Genomic DNA, 10,015 nt, shown 5'->3' with positions numbered 1-10,015 from the left:
TGACACTGTAATAAAACAACACAGATAGAACAGGAATGAAGCCTCCAGAAATCTATTCATGTGATTAATTTCAGTTGATCTTTTTCAAAGATGTCAAGAGTTTATCATAGAAATAAACATCTTCCTCAATAAACATTGGGAGAGATGGATAGTAACAAAATGAAATTAGTCTCTTATATCATATACAAAGTCAACAGAGAGTGGACTAAAGGTTTAAACATAAAATCTAAAATATATAGCTGTAAAACTAGTAGAGAAAATTTAGGGGGAAGACTCTAGGTATTTTTCTGTGCAACGATTTTTTTTGTTTTTTTGGACATAATGAAGTGTCTTAGATACTTTTTACTCATCACTGAGACGAAATACCTGATGCCCAAAGTTGGGAAAGGAAAGGTTTATTTCTTACACTTTTTGGAGGTTTCAGTCCACACTCAGTTGGCTCCCAGGTAGGCAGGCATGGCTGGGCTGCAGTTCATGGCGGCCACCCACAGCGAGCTCGAACCAGCAGAGAGAAAGACACCTTCTTCCTGCCATTACATCACATCCTGGCTCCACCCCTATGTGGGTGGAGCACTGACACCATCAATCCAAGCACTATACAATGAACCATCACATATGAACAATGCAAACTCATGAGGCCTGGGGGACACAAACATAAACCATGACATGAAGTATTATAGTGGATTTCCTTAATTTATATAATTAATATGTATCAACAATTATCATTAAAAAGAAATGAAAATTATTATGTATTTAATACATATGAAGGAAAATAATAGGAAGAAGCTTCCATTTGGGACTCTTCAGCCTTCATTATATACTCTCTGGCCACTGTTCTAGATGCTTCAGCCTTCTGTCATAATAGGTCTTCAGTGTCATGTGGCAGATCCATTGGCCCCCGCTACAGACTTGCACAGTACACTGCAGTAAGCTGTAGCCCTTGGGATGGACCCTTCAACCTCCACAGGACAGACACCCTCTGTCCACTCCCTCATTCGACTTTGTGGCTGACCATTGTAAGCCAATCTTGTAATTTCTTACACATTTGTATATTTTGTGTTATATCTGTTTCTCTAGTAAACACTGATTGATATACTAGCAGTGTTATTGTTGGTTTTCACTACAAAGTTTAATGGGTAACTGTGAATAAGTACTCGAATAACCAGACAAAGAAAGGTTGCAGAAAGAAGAGAAAGTGAACACTTGGTCTTTGGCTTTAAATGTCATGAAGACAAACTAAAAGCAAAGACACCCCATATAGCTTCCTCTGTACTATCACAAATTCCTCCTAACACAACTCTTGGACTTTCATCTAGCTCTTCAGATCTTACATCCATTGCATAATATGCACTTAAAAACTTAGTTTTGGGGCTGAAGGCAGTGGCACACGCCTGTACCTGCAAGCACTAAGGAGACTGAGGTAGGAGGATTGCTGCAAGTTCCAAGTGATGCTCGGCTACATAGTGAATTCAAGGCCAGTCTGAACTACATGGTGAGACCCTGTCTTAAAAAAATATCTTGACAGGGATATAACTCAGTGGCGCAGTGGCTTCTTGGCAAGTGTGAGGTGGTCAGTTTGATTCTCAGTTTAAAAAAAGTCTTAATTCTGACCATGCCTAATCCTGCACTATCTCAAATTACTACTTAGCTTTTCTTTTGTTCCTTTTTTTTTTTTTTATTTTAGTGTGCAGGGCTTTAAATGCACTAGATGAGTGCTCTACCACTGAGCCAAATCTCTGGTCTCTACACGTAGTGTTTTTACATCTAATTATTGTCATATATTGCATCCTTCTTTTTTTTTTTTAAGACTGAATTTCACCATGTAGTTTAGGCTGGTCTTGAAGTCACTACATTAGCACACATTGGTTTTAAACTCACAGCAGTTATTCTGCCTCAGTGTCCTGAGTGCCGTGATTAAAAGTGCGCACCACCACTTCCAGCATTACATCTATCATTATGTCACTTCTTCCATTTTTGAGCTTTCCCCATAATTCCGAGTTGTGTCCTATTCTCTACTATGTACTTCAAGACCATGCACATACCGCCATCTGTATGCTAGCTAAATATCTCTAGTCTGAAATTTGTAACAACCTTGATGCAAACTATTTTTGATAATAAATTTATTATTTCATATACCAAGGCATTAAGGAAAGCTTCCTGCAATAATGAATCTACTTCATAAGATAATTAAGAACCCAGGATCATTCTACCTTGCTATTATCTTTAGTTACTACTTTATTTTAGGCTAAAACAAGATGTCTATAGCAGTTCAGATGTAATTTCAGTATGCAAAGATGTGTAAAACAGAAAGAGAGCTAGAAGTTGATCATGTGTCTTCATTTAGAAGTATTAGAATTATCCTAAGACCTGTTTAGAATTTGTCACCTCCAAGCAGACATTTAACATCAAGAATTAACTTTGGTTGCTACAAGTCAAAGGATGAGGAATATGCTATGTGGCAATGTCATCTAGTGGCTGAGCCCAAGGATGTTGTTAAAAATTTTATAATTTAGAGATCAACCTCCTCCCTTGTCCCTTGCTGCCCACTAAAGCAAAGAATTATCCAGTACCTAGTATTAACAGAGACACAGTCAAGAAACTCTCCTTAGAGCAAATGAAATCCCTCTTGGATCTGGGGGTGGGTTTACTATTTTCAAGCACATAACTGCATTATGTGAAAGGGTGGATGTTTAAGTCAAACTTGAGTGCTGTTAAGAAGGTTGAAGAAAAGGGGAAAATATTGGGTTTGTAAATATCGGTGTTTGCTATATTCTGCAAATATGGGTTGTTCACTTTAAGTTAATTTAGTTAGGACAGCCTCTCTGAATGTTATCTCATCCTCTCAAATACTTTTTCATGGGTACTAGGAAGGGTTGGATATTTCCTATGGATTCCAAAATGATGCACTACCTCACATCATAGCTTTCGCCTCTTGGAATTTTAATTATTGTTTACCTTATCAAAGTTTTCACTAGTGCAGAGTTTCTTTATATGGTAGGTATATGTCTTATTCCAAAATCTGTCAAAACAGAGTGCATACCATATAGTATTTGAGTGGTAGTTGTGATAGTTCAGTGAAGATGCATAATGTCAAGTTTATTAATTTATAATGTAGAAATGAATAATAACTAAAACAAAAGGTGGCATATTCATGTATTATATCTAGAATATGGAGCATTGTGTGGACAACATAATACATGCTTAATAGATGAGGTTGTGAAACTGAGACTCTTACTAACTTATTTTTTAAAAATTGTATGTTAATACAGTAGGTATCAGATATGAAGGAAAACAATGGATTTCATGAGTCTAAAATGCTTTAGATAGTTTAAACCATTTGAAAGTATCAAGGATAGAGAAGAGTTGAAATTTATTAAATAAAATTATCTGGACATGTCTGTTTCTTATGAATCCTTTCCTTTTCAAAATTTTGTTAGTAGGAAGTCTGTTCCCTTCATTTCAAGGAGAGGAGTGCTTCTCTGGACCTACCTAGGGATTATGAAATATGTCCCCCATCATTAGGAGACCCACTGGACTGATTAACGATCTGAGATTGAGAGTTTAAAACAAGTTGTTAGGAGGGAGATGACTGTCATGTGTTCCACTTGTACTTCCAGTGCTGTCGGCAAATAAAGACCAGATGTGAGGATTTGAGAGAAGGAACAGGCATAGAGCTCTCTTGTGTCCCATTGAAGAGGAAAATAGAGGAAAGAAGGGACCTCCACAGCAATAAGCTTGAAAGAAATGTTGAATTCCTAGGGTTCTTAGAAAGAGTTACAAGCATCACTCAGAGGCTGAAAGCATTCTGGCAAGAGATATTCAGAATGAAACATCACCGCTGATGAGTGTTATAGGTTACAGTAGATGTCCCCCAAGAGCCTCACATGCTCTAAGGCGGGGTTTCTGGAAGACGATTGGTTATGTGGGTTTATAGCTGGACATGGCCTGGAAGAGTTCATCTTCCTTTCTGTTTCTTTCCTCCCTTTATTTTCTGCTTTGTGTTGGTCATACCGTGAATGGCTCTCCTCTTCTATATTCCTCTGCAAATTGTCCTGCCTTGGAGCCAGGAGAATACACACTGAAACATGAGCCAACGTAAGCCACTGACACATGAGCCACCCTGAAGATGTGGGTGTCCTGAGTTTGTCTTAGCGATGAGACAATTGACTAAGACAATTAGAGTCTATAAAGATCTCTGTATTTATAAAACTATGTGAGATAATCTGTTGCCTAAGTGTGACTATAAACATGCCTTATTCCCTCCTCAAAGAATAGCAATTTAATCCCTTGAATAATTTTATAGTGATGATAGAGCACAAAACTACCTTGTATTTTGGTGACTCCATTTATAGGAATATATCACCTATCAACTGTAAATATATAATTTTATAGAATGATAAAGAAAATATTAACCAAATTATTGGTCCATCCTTCTGGACATTTTCCAGTTTTGTATTCTAACTCAGAATATCTCAGTTTCAATTTTGTTTCCAACACTCAGTACCATACAAATATTGTGGAACTGATATTACACGTGTGAAGCACATGTTCTAATGCCTGGCTTACAAAGGAACTTTAAAGTGTGGCTTTTACTAATAAGTTATCTGAATTAAGATAACACATTTTATCACTGTGAATTTTTTTAGAAGTCCTCTTCATTAGTAACAGGATAGTAAAAGAGGCTAGAAAGGACACCAACAATGTTTTTTTTTATATGAGACAGATATGTTTTATTTTAAATATAAAATAAGCCTTTATTAGAGAGTTTAAAATTAAATTCAATATTAACTCAATTCCTTAAGAAACTTTCAGGAAAGTCACCAGGGTACATGAAAGAAAACCAGGCAGATGCTTACAATTCTTTGGTGGAAAGTAAGTTGCATACTTATAAAAACTTCCCTAATGGTTATCAAACTCAAATTTGTTCGGCAAGAATAGGTTTCAAGATATACCAAAAATACCATACAGACACTTCTAACAATACAAAAATTGAACAATGAAGTTTAGGATGTAGGAAAAGCTAGATATGGTAATTCACAGCAATTATTTCGGTATGTAGAGAAATTAAGGTAATGTTCTTCCTCTAATCTATTACCACCATCATTTCTTCCATCTCACCTTTTTCCTGATTTTCTCTAACAAAATTTTGATTTGACTAGTTGATCACAAAAAACATAGACCTAAAATGAGTATCAAAAGTTTTTGGACTATTATTTGGGAAATGCAATTCTAGAAAAGGCAAATTTCTAACTTAACTTGACAATGTTAAGCACCTATTTGCAACGTGGCAGTGCTTCCCATCTTAATCACTAGGTTAATGGCTTCTCTTGGCTGGATCACATTACCTAGCATGACCCTGGAGTGCTCTTAGTGAATCCTGCAAAGTCATGTGCACACACACCCACTCACTTAAGCTTTCAGTAAATGGGAGGCATATTTAAAATCTTTACAGTTGAATAAATAAACGCCTTCTATTGCCTGCTTTGCTTTTTGGCTGGCCTGGAGTCCTGTTTATGGCATCGCAGATGCATGATTAATTGGTGGCTGCTCTTAATTCTTTAGACTTCAGCACTTTTTGCGGCAATAGTGGCATTCTTCTTTAAGCACTGCCTCTGTGACATGACCAACGTCACCAGGGACTGCAGTGATGTAATTGGCTTTTTTTTTTTTTTTTTGACTTCTTCAAAATCCACATTTCCAAGCAATTTGGATTTAGAAGTTCAGGATTGTGAATTGTATTTATCCCCCCATCAATGACTGCTGGATCATTTCTGCTGTGATCAGATTTGGGGTACTGACAGCAGATACCACGATATCCGCCAGAATCACATTTCTTCAGTTATTCTGTAGGAGTGTAGTGATGAACTATTGTAGCAGTGCCATCACCTCCAGGATGTTCATGCACCTCCTCTGCATGTGGTGACATTGCAGTGAGCACTCCAACATTTTTTGTTCTTCCAGCCATAAGCACATTCTTCCCTAGGCTGCAAATGCCAGCTCACTTCATTATTTCCCAAACAGCTCACAGGGTAGCTGGCAACATGGAACACTGGTCCAAACACATTTGCCCAATATTAATTACACGGAAGCCATCAATGTCCTTGTCTGGGGAAGCAGGACTGCAAATCATTCTCTCCTCCTTGTGCTCTGGGAGAGGCAGCTGAACAAGGAGGCCATCTACATTTTCCTCCTTATTGAGTTTATTGATCCAATTCAACCGCTCTTGCTCTGAAACTGAAGATGTCTCACAGTGGTCTCACTGTTACTTCTCACATCTGCAGCTGCCACAGTTTTGTGGAGAACAAATGAGTGACTTGCAGGATTCTCAACAACCAGAACCATGCTCAGGTGTGGCCCCTTGTTTACCTGCGGCCACCCACTCTGCCACCTTCTGTCCCACTTCCTGTTTGATCAGCTGGGCCAGCTTCTTCACAAAAATGACAGCAGTTTCATTGTGAACTGTGCTTAGATGGAAGGGCAACAGTGTAGGTGGCAGCTGTGTGTCAGCCTGAATTTGCAGCCATCGCCAGCACCAGCGCCCACACCTTACTGCAATGTGTTCTTATCAAGTAGCAGAAGTGTCAGTAAGTTTTGGAGGGAGTCTGTTGCAGCCAGTAGCTGGACTCTTGTTCATGACAAAGGTAAGAATTTAGCACCTATCCTGAGTCTGTTCAGGCAAGCATTACATTTAAGTCACCCTATATATCCTTTAATTAATTTTCAATAGCAGCTTTCTAGTTGTGCACAATTTTCTTGAGGATTCCCAGAAACACTTAAGAACCTAGAAGGAACACTTATCTTTTAAAAGTAACTTGTATCTCTAAAGCTAGCTGTTTAATTTAAACCTCTGGACAGTCTTTAACATTCCAGGAGTCAACATTAGCTTTGACCTCTAGAACCTAAGACAAAAACACTAAGGTATGTGTATCTCTTTCTGCCCAAATACACTCCCTTGGTTGCCAACCAATACTCTAAAACGTTTCTAACTTTGTTGACGTTTCTGTGCTTAGTATACAGTTACTATAACTACCACTATCTTAAATCTTTAGAGGTGCAGGGCTTTTCTCAGTGGATGAAATATGCCTTTTGTTTACAACATTCATTCTTAGTAAGAAAGGGTGAAAAAATGTATATGGAAATCAACATAAAAGGGTTAAACTATGAGGATTTCCATAGGAAAACTGGAATTTTACCAAATTTCACTTTATTATTACTTCCCTAGGCCGTAGGAGTGGTAAAAGAATATTACACAGTAGTGGCTTCAGTTGCATACTGATAGAATGAAATGTTACTCTTTTTTAAGAATTTGATTTGTAATTATTCTGATAAAAATTCAAAAAACTGTGATTCATATTTCTTCAAAGAAACTTTGTTTTTAAGAACAACTATTAATATCAGAGTATATCATTCCTTTCACAATTGGAGAACTTATAATTGATTCATATTCATATCATTTTTATTGTGTATCACAAAGCAGAATGTATTATTCAAAATATGAGAAAATTAAGATGTCCATTTAATTAAGGTGATTTTAAAGTTGATGTAGAAATGCATATGAGCTTTCCATTGTAAATATCTATATTAGGAATCCATAACATGATAAACTCATGTAACTTGATGACTTTTTCTTTTTATGTTTTGTTCTATGGTACACAGGGTTGATCCCAAAATGTTTGTAATAAGCCACATCCTCAATCCTCTTTTCTTGCTTTTTTTTGCCACAGGATCATACCAAATCACTAAGTTGCCCAGGCTGGGCTGCAACTTGCAATCCTCTTGTCTCAGCTTCCGAAAGTGTTAGGAATATAGGTTAGCACTGCCACACCTGACTGATGATAAAGCCTTTTCACGGAGAATGTTTTAATGAAAACAGGAACCAACTTAATATATTCCTGGCAGAAAATATTTAAGTTAAGAGAAAAGTAGTATATACTATTTATGCATTGGGGGAAAGAAGAAAGAGAAAAAGAGAAAAATATATATAATCAGAAGATAATAAAGATAATCATACCACAAATTCTATTAATTTATGGCAAGGAAAAGTTAGATCTCATGTTTTTTTTTTAATCAGTACTACAAGCCTGATTCTGGTAATCTGAGCAACTGTTCTGAAGATAACAATATGCAATATAACAACTCTTGTTAAATTCCTATTATCTTGTTTTGAAATCCTATATCACTATTGGTTTTTGTTTCTGTTATTATTTTTGTTTGTTTACTTGTTTATTTTTCTCTTTTTTTCTCTTTAAAATGAAAAAATGCTGCTTGTGCCTATGCTATACTTAAAACTGTATTTTTAAAAAAACATTTTAGAATCTTTCAGTCAAATATTATTCCTCAGTAGAAAAATCTTCTCTCTGGATTTTGGAAGTGCCATAGAATCTTTACTCTTCTGCTGTGCTCCATCTTCCTCATTAAAACTTTGCATACATTGCTATCATGTTCACTTGAGCTCCTAAGATGACCTGCTGATTGTTTGCTCACCCCACTTCTGTCCTTGCTCCCCATGTAAGTCCTTCACTGACTGAACAAAGGACCCAAACACATCACTCAGTTTTTTAAAACTTTTCAGTGATTTCTTCAAAATTTTTAACTCAATACATGGGTCTGCCATGAGTTATCCACCCCTGTAGGTTATCTCCTGCTTGCTTACTTGGGTTCTTAGTGCCTCAGGTCATGGCTGGTAATCTCTGTACTGTGGAGATAAGTATACTCTTCTTAATGTGCCCACTCACTGTGCTTCAGCCACACTGATAGCTGATTACTTGTTGTCTAAACTCACCAACCTCAGTCCACCTTTGAGCCTGGACATTTAATCTTTCATCTGCTTGTAAGCTTCTTTCTTTGGGTCTTCACTTGGCTGGTACATTTGTAAATTGAAGCATAATTCCATTTTTAAAGAAGTTTTTCCTGCTCACCTAATCTAAAAATCATCTCCCTCCTGATACTCTTTATTTTCTTTGATAATCTTCAATAAAACACATGGCCCTATCTTAAAATTATGTTGTTTTCTCTTTCTTTTCTTTTTTTTAAAAACTTTTTCTCTACATTTCCTTTCTCCTTCCTCTCTTTCTTCACTCTCTCAAATTGCATCCTTCCTCCTTTTCTTTCATTTTCCTTTACTGGGGAGTTAAATCAATGCTTAAAGTAAAGCTTGCTGTATTAGATGCCCCTAGATATGTTTTGCTTATAAATCTTCAAAAAAAGAGGAAGCTGCTTTTTTAGTAGCAATCCATACAAATTGATTTTCCTCTATGAATTATTCTTTACCCAACTTTCATCTAAGTCCTGAATTAATGCCACTGTCTAGATAGCCCCAGCCTAGTCATTCTACCTTTAATTGCTCTCTTTACCTTGAATCATAGCACTTACCAAATCTATATTTATAAACCGAGTGCTTACAGGAGACTAAACACATATTAGTTATTTGCTTCTGAGACAAAATACCTGACACTTCTAAGTGTCAGGTATAGTCCATAGATGACTGATTCACAGGCACAAAACTCATGGCAGGAGGATAAGGCAAAGGAAAGGTGTTTGCTTCATAGAAGCTGGAAGCAGAGAGAGATGGGAAGAGCTGAGACAAGGGCACACTCAGGCCACATCTGCCTCTTTCCCACAGCTCGTTCACCTATTAACTTACCAGTGGAGTAAATGCACTGATGATCAAGTCACTTCCCAGAACTCCACCTCTGATCATATGAGACTTTGGGGAGACATTTTAGATGTAAACCTTCACAGTGTGTGTATGTGTGTTGTATATGAATGCCACTACACAGACACATGTCAGCGTGGGCATCCATGATAAGCAGGCTGTACATTTTCGCTAAACACATGAAATGATAAGCCAGTGTGCTGAGATATTGGTAAAGAAACTCAAGAAGTTTATTTGTTTTCGTAGAATTGCCCTGAGCAAATCATTTATAGGGTCATTGTATTTAAAGCTAATGTAATTTTATTTCATGATGATGAATGCCACAGAAAACTTTTTAAAAAGAATGGTGTATTGCTTTAT

The 10,015-nt window shown here is 36.9% G+C and overlaps 1 pseudogene; it reads right to left on the bottom strand.

Annotated features, from left to right (window-relative positions):
- Positions 1-5,565: 5,565 nt before the first annotated feature.
- The window catches only part of LOC100713770 (bifunctional methylenetetrahydrofolate dehydrogenase/cyclohydrolase, mitochondrial-like), a 48,162-nt pseudogene continuing 43,712 nt past the window's right edge, over positions 5,566-10,015 (bottom strand).

The sequence above is a fragment of the Cavia porcellus genome, unplaced genomic scaffold (genome assembly GCF_034190915.1).
Source record: "Cavia porcellus strain 051 isolate PalLab524CR breed Dunkin Hartley unplaced genomic scaffold, mCavPor4.1 scaffold_5, whole genome shotgun sequence".
Lineage (NCBI taxonomy): Eukaryota > Metazoa > Chordata > Mammalia > Rodentia > Caviidae > Cavia > Cavia porcellus.
Note: the sequence above shows the minus strand (reverse complement) of the source record. Positions and strands in the feature narration are given on the sequence as shown.